Source organism: Nesoenas mayeri (genome assembly GCF_963082525.1).
Source record: "Nesoenas mayeri genome assembly, chromosome: 2".
Taxonomy (NCBI): domain Eukaryota; kingdom Metazoa; phylum Chordata; class Aves; order Columbiformes; family Columbidae; genus Nesoenas; species Nesoenas mayeri.
Window position 1 is genome coordinate 63,640,587 of NC_137543.1, and position 12,091 is coordinate 63,652,677.

Genomic DNA, 12,091 nt, shown 5'->3' on the forward strand with positions numbered 1-12,091 from the left:
TCCTTTTGTGGGTTTATTATTCAATTTTGAGGTATCTTTAAGTGCTATTTATCTTTTTACATATTTTTTACTTGTATAAAAATATTTTCCTAGGGCTAGTAGCACCTCATGTTAACTTTTATTGTGTTGCGGGCTCCTTTTTGCAATAACTATACATAGACCTGGTATTTCAGGCCCATGAGGAGAAAGAAATTGTCCAGGAAAGCCCAGACAAGGAGCATTGTGCTGCTATATGGCAGAGAGAAGAGGGAGGAAAAAAAGGAGTGCTGCACTCTCTGCTTTTTCATATACAATGGTATTTCTGTTGGAAGATAGTGAGTGTACGATAAAAGGAAGGAAGTGCAGAGTTAAGATAGTGGGGGGAAGTCCAGGTAGACAAAGGGGAATGTTCAAAGCAAAAAGTCACCCTACTCTAGGGCAAGAGCTTACAACCTTGCACAGATCAGGAGTGTAGGAGAAGAAAAGGAAAAGAGAATTTGTTTAAAATGTTTTATTTAAGCAGCAAAGAGTTTCTATGGTTCTCTACACTGCACTCACTTTCTAAATAGTAGATATCACTAGAAGAAAATAAGAGGTAACCAGAGAGGAGCAGCTATCTGCATGTGAGATAGCAGAGCCAGCGGGGCAACTTCTTTTGCTTAAAATTAGTTTGTAGGAGTAGAAGGTGGTAGTTCCCTCTTCTGTGTCAGACGAAGGTCTTCAGGAGGTTGATCCCTTTGCTTGATGCCAGACTTCAGACATCTAAATCAGCATTTTCAAACTTAATTTTAGAAGTTCATAAGAAGCACCAGAATTTCAAAGGCACTGAGAAAGTGGGGGGAATTTTCAGAAGAGTTGGTTGCCAACACTATTAGTTATTTTCTTAGTTCTGAACATTGAAAAAATTCAAGCCTTTAGTATTTCCTGTTTGACTCCCCAAAAAATAAGACATCCCTTCTGTCAATTTGTCATAGGTTTACCCTCCCCCCAACTCCATTCCGTTCATGTTATTACATTGTTTGAATTTAATTAAAATAACCCAGGGAGAAATAAAGTCTCCAAAGGCCTGGGATTTAGAATAGACCGAGGAGATTATTTTAATCCCAACCTGAGGGGCAGCCACATTTGGGTTGCTATCATTCACAAAAATGGGAAAGAAAGCCCGGCTTCTCTCTCCGTCATTGTCAGCTTGTTTCTGCTGGAGGACTCAAAGGTTTGAAATCACAAACAGAGTTCAAGGAAGTGAGCTGGAAATTAATGAAGACTGTGTAACTGCTTGAATACTGTACCTACCACCTCTGGCATTTTTATGAGATGTGATTTTCTTGGCTCAGATACCTACCAGCAGCAGCTTTGTAAAATGGACTCATCTGTGTTTCAATCCAACCCTGGATTATCTGGCATTTTAGGAAAGAGATACTGGAATTGGAATTTTATGGCTCACCTTCATCATTTACTGGCTGGGACATACCCAAGTTTGACGTCTGTGACAATCCGTAGTCACTCCTCTCCTTCATTTGCCTCAAAAAGCAAAACCACCAAGCAGCTGGAGCTGATGCTGCTTAACCTTGTTGATGTCTGGAAGAATGAGCAGCAGCGGCTGCCACGAGAACCAGGTCAAGTTTCCCTGGAGTGTCGCAATGTGTTAAAAACAGTAGTGAACCATGAAGCCATTTTGAGACTTCAGTCCCATGCCAACTGTATCCAGCCAGCAGAAGTGCCCTTATGAGGGTTAGCCATCGTGAGGCACCTGGCAACCAGCTATATGTCAAATTACTACACAAAATAAACCTTTATTTGCTAAAGAGTGGTGAGCATCAAAAGGTGAATTTAGCCCATTAAGGATGCTTTCCTGGGATGCTGCTGCAGCTGCCAGTGCAAAGACACAAACATGGCAGCAGCAGCAGCACGGTTGCCCTGCTAGCCCCATCTGGCATGCTTCCCGGGGAAGAGGCAATACTAACAGGATCACTGGTAATCTAAAGAGCTCGGCTAGATGAATGGTCACCTGCCACTGCTGTTGCAGAGCCTGCTGCTACCACTATGACAAGTGATCGTGTGCTTCTGCATAGGTGCATTAGATCTATAGTTCCCTTTCCTTTCCTCTTGCACCATCACATTAATTCACAGCTGGTGAAGCACAAGGCTGTGCCTGAAAATCATATGCCACCACTGGCCGCTGCCGCACTGATGATGTGTTCCCAGAGTAATCAGATTAGCGGTCCGCACATTACTATTTCCCAAGAAATGCTCAACATGCTGCATGCTGACGTTTAAAATTATGGTCTTTTTTCCTTATATTGATTTTAGGCTGCCTAGAGGCTGTAAATTCCTGCTGAGAGTGACATCTATTTGGGAGTTTTCAAAGCTCTCGGGCATTTCTGTGTGTCACATATCTGTCTAGGATATGCAACTGGACTTGCTTCTGTTCTTACAGTGCTTCCCCCTACCCTGATTACCTCTGCTGTCAGATTCGATCACTAGTTCTCACTCAGGGTGGTCCTTTGTCACTATATTCACCTGAAGTTTCAGCAGAATATGTGTTATCAAGCATGCATTACAAAAGGGAATTATCCACATTGTGGGGAATATAAACATTTATTATATTATGCTTTGCTTTTGCCTACAGTCTTAATTTCACCAGTAATATCCAGAACAATAATTCTAATTTGTGATATAGTGAGCAAACTAGATAGGGTCACTTGTCCTCCTATTAAAATTTTGGTGCTTTTTCTTTCAATGACTACAACTAATTCATTGAATCCTAGTGTCCTTCATGTTCCTGGACATTTTTGTTCCTGGGCAATTTTAACTAACCACTGACAGCTCCAGTTACATGACTGTTTCACAGCAGCACCTGCTACAGAAAATGAGCTTAAACTTAAATGCCATGTTTTGCTGCCATACCACCTGATCAAGCAAATGTAGGCTGCGTATCAGATAGCTGGAGAATGACAGAGATAAAGTTGATCAACCACAAGTGAGGATCTTGGATATAGTCTATCATGCTGCTCAAGGATTAAAAAGTATCTGTAAATTCTCCCCTGTTATCAATTACATGTATATCTACATTATACTTTATAAACTATCTCCTTTACTGTCTATAAAAGAACTCAGAAGTTAATTTCCTGGAACATGGAAAGGAAAACCTGGGTGAGGTCCTGACTTATCTCAGATCTTCAGTGGTCAGCTCCATAAAGCTAAATTTTGACAAAGTGCTATCCAGTCCCACAGGCCAGCATTTAGACCCTTCGGAATTTACTTCCTGTGTTAGCAAGGACTCAGTTATGTGTTAACAAGAGAGAGCTACAGCTAAGATATATTGTTTCCTCTCCCCTCATGGCTTACAAGCTCAAAGGAAGCAATGAGAAACAACCAAAATTCAAAATAACTTTGGAGAACACTTTTCTGTTCATGAATTGCTACTACACTCCCTCTGCTGTGGCTTGTTGCATCGATGATGCTACATCACATACTGACGAGTTGCTTAATGTCTAAAGGGACCATCTATGAAACGCGATTGATCTAACAACACACCAGCAAAACAATCTGAAGACATTAAAGGCTTGCAATAGGGTTGTTTTAACACCCTGTTTTTATTTGATTTTTTTTGCATCAGAGTTTTTTTCCTCTCCTCTCCAAATGATGCTCAATTTGCTTTCTTTTCTGTCAAGGCAGATATTCCATTTCCCTTCCTTACACAGCTCCAACATCCAAACCAATGCCCATGGGGACACCTGGCACTCTCAGGTGGCAGCATTCTTGTCCCACCTTCCCAATGATGAAATCTTTCAATTTCATCTTTCCTTAAATTGCAATCATTTATTCAACTAGCCCTACTTACCAATTATATTTAAACAGCAGTAGTTCAGGCACGGTATGCTTGTCATTTGAAATGTTAGACACTAACACTCTTTAACACGTACATATTAATTTCTCTGTCTTCTGCATAGCAATTCTGAGGTTACACAACAGATTTTAAGTTACCTGGTTTATGTTTTTAAATGAACAACCAACGTCTACATGTAACAGCAAATTATGAAGGTCCATTTCAGAAAACTGCTTATGATTCATTACTAAATTTACTTTCTAATATATATATATTTTTCAAAAATCTTGTGCATTTTAATGCCATCCTGATGTTTGCTGGTGTCATAGACACTCACTTTAAAAACCTGGATCTATGTTATCCAGAAAAGACTAGCCTGGTAGCTAAAACATAGATTGAAATGGCCTAAGACCTCTTTGTTTGGTATCTTGGGATATATCACTTGTACCTCAAAAAATTTGGCTGAAACACATTGAACATCAGTACTTCATAGCAGGTAAACGAGGCAAGCAAAACACTTAGGAATGATAGATACCTGCAGGTTTGCAGCGACCCTTCCTCTTTAAAGAAAGTAACAGAAGGAAGGGGGGTGGGGGAAACTTGCATAAGAGAGAAAGGAGGTTAACAGAAGTAAACTTATTGCATGTTTTTAATGGTCTCTTTTTCACTGAAAATCCATCCACTAACCACTGAACTAAAGCAAGCTGCCCTTTCTCTCAACATAGCATTTCTACTTTAAGCCTACAATAAGTTTACAACTATTTGCAGATTTGTTATAAAGCAAGGAGCAAAGGCATGACTGGATACAGCATAGCAGTGCTTAGGCTTTTTCCTTTATCTAATGGACGATAACGGCTTGTGAAGTGCAAAAAAAAGCACACTAAAAGCCCTGTCTCATGCACTTGATACTGGAATGTGTTCTGGGCTCAGGAATCATGCTGTAAAAATGTGTGCTACTTATAGGCTGTTCAGAGGTGTGAGCTATTCGACCAACCCAGATAAGGCTAATATTTTTTTCATATGTTTTGCCTATTTCTTCTTCACCTGCTTTATCTAATAATCTGCTGTCACACCTACAAAGAGCATAGTATTTTATTTCATCTCCAAGGAGTATGTAGAACTTCCAGCATTCCCAAAAGCCTCTGAGTTTATTTTGCCAATAGAGTTGTGGGCAGTGAATAAAACTGCAGCAAAATGTTCAATGTCTGACTGTACTCACACCGACAAAAAGTACAGCTTATGGCAGCGGAGCACCCAGCTGTGCCACAAGGGAAATTATTTACAGGCTCTCTTATCTCAAAGAGTAGGCTTTGGAGCAGAACAATGCACATAGTTGTTGTCTGATATGAACACAGTATCTTATCTCTTTTCCTCTTCCAGCGATGGACGAGTCAGAGTCCCACCCAGCCGCAGTGCCCTGCATTTGCCTCCCAGCATGGCTCCCTGACCAGCCTCGCACAGGGAAGAGTCTCCCGTGCTTCTCCTGCCTCACTACCATTCCTCATCAGTGTGCTACACACTCCATTAGCACCGTGACTGCAGATTAATTTATTGGCAAAATTGCTTCAAAACACTGCCTCGTTTTTAGTGCGAACTCTGACCCATACTTCAGAGCCTTTTACACCTTCACTTCTGGAGAAAAGGAGGCTGAGGAGAAACCTTCTCACTTTCTACAACTACCTGAAAGGAGGTTGTAGCATGGAGGGGGTTGGGCTCTTCTCCCAAGTAGCAAGTGACAGAACAAGAGAAAATGGCCTCAAGTTGTGCCAGGGGAAGTTTAGATTGGATATTAGGAAAAATTTCTTCATGGAAAGGTTTGTCAGGCATTGGAACAGGCTGCCCAGGGAAGTGATGGAGTCACCATCCCTGGAGGTGTTTAAAAGACTCAGAAATTAGGTTCCTAGGGACATGGTTTAGTGCCAGCATTAACAGTTGGACTCAGTGATCTTGAGGGCCTCTTCCAACCAAAATGATTGTATGATTCTATGATTCTAGCTGGATTACTGCAGTGGCAGTGACAATATGTCTCAAAGAAGAAGATCCTAAAGAGGTCCATATGTTATACACCCCCAAAAGGTTTTGCCCAAAGAGGTACCACCCTGGTGCTCCCACAGCACCAGTGGTCTCAGCCTGATCAGGGCAGGTGAGTGACAGAGAACTTCACAGAGAAAGGGCAGGGAAGTTTCTGAAGTATGAGCTGACTGCCAGGGAACCTGTGGAAGGATGTTCCTTCTGAGCATATTACGCCAGCTGCTTAGTTGGCTAGTCCTTAATTAGGTTCATCTTTCAAAGCAGTCACGTGAAACTGAGCAAAATCTTTTCAAGAACTACTGTACAGTAAATATAGCAAGATACATTTTAATATTCTTTCTCACAACACTGCAGCTACCATTTTTTTAGAACATTATGGTGATGACATTTTCCTAATAGTTGCATACCATGCTTAGAGTGGCTTTGTGGAAAATGGACAACAGCTCTCTGCTCTCAGCAAAAGAACCATTCCTTCATCTGAATAAAACAGAGTTACAGTTATTAACTCATAAACCATCCAGTTCACTTACCTATCTACAAACTCCTGGTTTTTATATTACCTAATGAAACACATACTGTACCTTCTTCTATTGAAAAAGAAATGTGCTTAAATCTTTCTTATAACATCATCAGGATCACTGTGTCATCAAACACTAACTTTGAAGGCATCTTAAATATCTATAAGGACTCTTAGTGTTGAAACTGATTCATTACCTTGTTTGCAAATCTGACATTAATACCCTGCAGTGAAATGCTGTTATTACATGTTAAAATTAATCATACAACCTTTCTTTATATATCTAATCTTTTTACATAGTATGTTGATAGAGACCTAATTCTTACATCCAAAATTTCAAAACCTCTTATATCTGTTACAGTGTCACAGTATGTTTGGGATTGGAAGGGACCTCAAAAGATCATCTAGTCCAATCCCCCTGCTGGAGCAGGAACGCCTAGGTGAGGTCGCACAGGAACATGTCCAGGCGGGTCTTGAATGTCTCCAGAGAAGGAGACTCCACAACCTCCCTGGGCAGCCTGTTCCAGTGCTCTGTCACCCTTACTGAGAAGAAGTTTTTTCTCAAATTTAAGTGGAACCTCTTGTGTTCCAGCTTGATCCCATTACCCCTTGTCCTATCATTGTTTGCCACCAAGAAGAGCCTGGCTCCATCCTCGTGGCACTCACCCTTTATATATTTATAAACATTAATAAAATCACCCCTCAGTCTCCTCTTCTCCAAACTAAAGAGCCCCAGCTCCCTCAGCCTTTCCTCATAAGGGAGGTGGTCCACTCCCTTAATCATCTTTGTCGCCCTAATCATCTTTGTTGCCTGTTATTACAAGCCAAGCTAATCCTCTCAGTTATTAAAAACTATTTCCATAATCATTGTGACAACAGGCTTTGAAAATGACAACTAATATAGTACTACCACCTGTATTATTTTAACTTCTATATTGTCTGCACTTTAATGACAGGTATTTGACAACTTTAGAAAGTAGAAAAGCTATAGCTTCTTTCTCAGGGTTATGTTAGTAAAGTTTCGGGCTGCTGTTTAAATCCATTCCCATATCTGTCTTCACACACCTATGTAATCGGTCACTTCACAGCATGCAGGCTGAAGTAGTGTTAGTCAACACGCTGCTGGCTGTTATGGCATGATTAAGCATATTATTCAGGATGAAGTATGAATTGTTATAGCAGCAGGCAGTTAGCATCCACTTGCATCTCTGGAGTCTCTTTAGAAAACAGATTCTAAGTACGCTTCCACATTAACCCACATCTATTTTAAACAGATAGAGAGAGAGAGATGATTGAGAAATAGAGATAGAAATAGAGAAATAGACCATGAACTAGAAAAAGCAGATGAGAGAGGGCCATAAACTCTAGGCAAATATTTTCACAGGCTCAAGGCATCACACTTTTTTGCTGTGAGTGAAACAGGGAAGACGAGAGACCTTCCTAATGATGGGAAGATCCACCCTTCTTCACCCCGGTTTATGTTTTTAAACAGTAGTTTAGTGGCAAGCTCCAGTGTTGCTTTCTGTTTTTTTTTTTTCAAATGGATAGCATAGGCTAAAGTTGAAATTATTCTTATTTTGTATATAAGGAGGAAATATACTTTGAACTCTTTCTCTCGGAGAGTGAGATAAAACTACCTGGCTATGACCAAGATTCACATTTGCCCTGTTCCCTGAAAAATTGTCTTATATTCTCAGGAATTACAAAGAGAGCAGTTACTTCATTAGTACTAAAAATTGTATATCCATGTACATAAACATTGTATTAAAGGAAATTAATTCTACTAAGTCTTACTAGCTTGATTTGCACTTGGAAGAAATAGGAAGTGTCAAACACTGTTTTCCTTCCAGTTTTTCAATTGTGCTTTTGTTCATGTTGTTAAAATCAGTCAGCTGTTGATGAATGCCACTGCATTTTAACACATCATAAAAAAGTGTAAACAAAGTACTTAACACACATTCCATTTCATCACTTTAGAATCTAAAAAAATTAATGCAATATACATATATACTTTTTCAACAAATCATGTATCACAAAATTCTCTCATATTTGCTTTTGGCAACATATGCTGAACTTGTTTATCAAGCCCTGGGTGATTTACATATAAAATACAATTTTGGATTGTCAAGGGACATTGATGTTCCCTGGCATGATGGGGTTTAAATGGTGAGTTAATGCTGCCCTCTGCAGTTACTCTGGATTCAAAATATCCTACTTCTCTTGCAGCCTTGGTAGCAATGCTGTGGCTACTGTGATGGTCTAAGGATACAGGAAAAGCATTTTTTAAATTAATTTCTTTTAGGTCAGAAAAACAAACAAAACACAGATGAAGTCTGTGGAGGACAGGAGGCACAAGCTGTTCCTCTGGTCTAAAACAGAAGCAGAAAACATCTTTTTCAGGCTGGGAGAAAAGCTGATATACTGAAAGCTCTTTTTCCTTCAACTTTAATAACAAAACTTAATTAAAGATTTCACCACTCCTTACAAGCCTTTCTTACCTGAGTAACTGAAAGTGAGCATATATCATGCTTTGGGTAAATGTGCAAAGACATCAGGCTCTGCCATGTGGGTTTCTGAGAGAGCCTCTGAGACCATTTCGAACAGCTCATCTACAATCTGTCTTCTTAATGTGAAAAGTGGAAGGAGTGGAAAATGTAGTATATCCCCATGGTCATTTACCCTCACTGCACAGACGTATGTCTTATTTATAGTTAGGCACAGGAGAAATTATGATTTTCTGTCAGAATCACTGCAGATCTCAGGCTCCATCTTCTGGATTTACCTTTTTTCTCTTATGTGTTGGCTTCCCCTGACTAGAGGGCTGTAGACTTCACCTACAGCATGAGAAAGCCAGTCCTAGAACAGACTCACAGAACCACAGAATCACAGATTGATTAGGGTTGGAAGGGACCTCTGGAGATCATCTAGTCCAACCCACCTGCTAAAGCAGGTTCACCAGAGCAGATCACACAGAAAAGTGTCCAGGAGGGTTTTGAATGTCTCCAGAGAAGGAGACTCCACAGCCTCTCTGGGCAGCCTGTTCCAGTGCTCTGGCACCCTCAGAGTAAAGAAGTTTCTCCTCATACTTAGAAGTTGATACCCTGCTCATCTCTAGAAGAAAACATGCTTATTATCCAGGCGCAGTTGTGTGCTTCAACCATTTTGTAGAGGAGTCCTCATCCCTTGTTTTCTTAAATATCCATAACACTTAATTTTAAGATCTGATCCAGACCACTTCAAGGTCATGTTCCCTGTTGAGTTCAAAGATCTGGTTATTAGCTTGTAAAACGTGTGTGATAAATCAGAACAGTCAGTTGTTTCCAACTGTTGGGTACGAGGCATTGCAAGGATAAAGAGTGACTCAGAAATGGAAGACTGAACTCTCTCCTCCAAGAAAAATCATAAAAATGAGTGAGAAAAAAAAAAGTTTTAAGATTATTTTACAAGGAAGATGTATGTTTTACAAAGTGGAGGAAGAAAGAGAAAAAGGCAGGCATGTTGACGTTAAGGTGCTTGCAAAAAGAGCTATATCTCCAGTTGTATCACTCAGCCACTTAGAGCTGAGGACTTTTACAAAATCAGGTTTATAGCCATACATCTCTTTATGGAAATTAAATATTACACAATATTTGAAGCAGAAACTGTGTTTTTAGCTAGAACACATTGCTTTTATTTATGTGCCCACTTTCTGAGTCTCCTTTATTTTCCATGTCCTTTTTCCCACGCTTCATAAATGGAGTCAAATTGCATCTCCTCTTTGCTACTTACTACGACCATTTTCTTTCTGTTCAGTTTTTCCTAACTCACCAACATGACTGAGCACAAATAATCCAAGCATGTATTTCATTATATTTCTGTTTCCAAATTTCAGGTGTATATTTTGTCGTTCATCATGCATTAGCAACCTGTTAACAATTTTCATTCCGCAATGAAAACACTGCTAGAGCTATATTGGAGGATATAGTAAGAAAATATAAAAAATGGTAAATTTAGGCATTCTCCAACATAGCATGCTGTTAAGCCAAATTCTACTCTGATTAACACTGATAAATCTCTAATAATTCTACTGAAATCACACTTTCTACACCCTCTTGCCCTGTTTAATGAAGTCAAAATTTAGTTTGTTTGTTTTAAAACGCCGTGAGAACTTTGCCATTGTCTCAAATAAGGGCAGGATTTTACCTAGTTTCAGTTTAATTTCCATCATAATAGGTAGATTCCATTCCTGATATCAAATTGACTTGATTTATTCCTTAATGAATTCAGACTTTCATTTTAATATTAATTAATTATTAATATTCACCTTTCTTCAGAACAAATGCAAACTACTTATGATGAAACACCTGAAGAAAAAATTTCATGAACTCCATAATGAATCACAGAATATTTGAGACAAGAGCAATCTAGACTCTATTACATCATTCTGATACACTGCATCAGTAATACCATACATCTTTCCATTAAGGGATTTGCATCCTTCATTGTTAAGATGTGGCTTTATTGATACAGCTGGTTGGAGCTCTTTCTGTCTGATGCCATATTCAACCTAACATAATGCCTGAAGTCTATGACATTAAGGCAAATATTTCTACCTGAGTTAAATAGAAACATTAATGTTTCTAAAGTTCGTATTAGAGAAATTTTAAAAATATGATAGCCATATGATCTACTGACTTTTGAATTATTTGCCATGTACAATACTGAAAAATACTATGTAAGCTTAATCTAAATGATATATATATAATCTCTTCTAACAAGACTAAAAATGAATGCTTCTGTTGTGCATTACCTTATTAACATGCACGGAACACTAAATCATACCTTGCCTCTTCCAAAAACAGATTCTCTGATTTCTGTTCAGTTTATGGCTTAGGATAGCTCTAGATAACACTGCTGCATTTTTAAATTATTATTATTATTTACTTTATTTTATTTCTAAACTGTCAGAAGGAAGTCCCGGCATACCTGTAGTACACCCTGTTCTTGAAGAAAAGACTAAGGCCATCATTTCCTTTACATAATACTGAATGCAGACCCATGCAGGGACATTTAAGAGCATGTCTGTTCTGTGTGAGGCCTCTTGAAATTACATGCTTTTCCTAGATAGTACAGGTTGGGCAAAATAGTGGCTAAAAGGATTTGTCATTTTTTTGAGATCATTAATCACAAGATATTGAATCCAAATTTACTACCTTTCATACTGATTTTTCTAATGTGTTTGGTTCTAGTACTTTAGTATGTTAGCTAGAACTTACCTTAATAGCTTGCAAACATTTTTAACATAGCCACATTCACATCTATAATGCTATACCAGATAATAGGGTTAATAGTGAATATTTGGTATCCAAATAATGTGTTAACCTGTTTTGCAAATGTATATCATATGGACAGAGGTACCTATCATGAAATAGATTTAAATTTGCTGATGTATAATACATCATGACACTGTCTCTTTTTTTCTTTTTTTAATAGAAGTATATTTATTCTGTTAACAGTGTAAATTAGGAAAAATGAACTTAAGTGCGTAAACAAAAAGCTGTTCTCTTTATCTGAATGTTCAGTGACTCCCAGCCTCTTGGAAGGAAGCATCCTTCTTAATAAAATGCAGAATAATTGAGAGAGATGTTATTAGACATAATTTAAGACTATAGATATGGTGGTATGGCTATTATCCAATTTTTTTGAGTGATCGTCACTTAGAAAATCATACAAAAAAGAGGCCAGAGAGTAGTCCA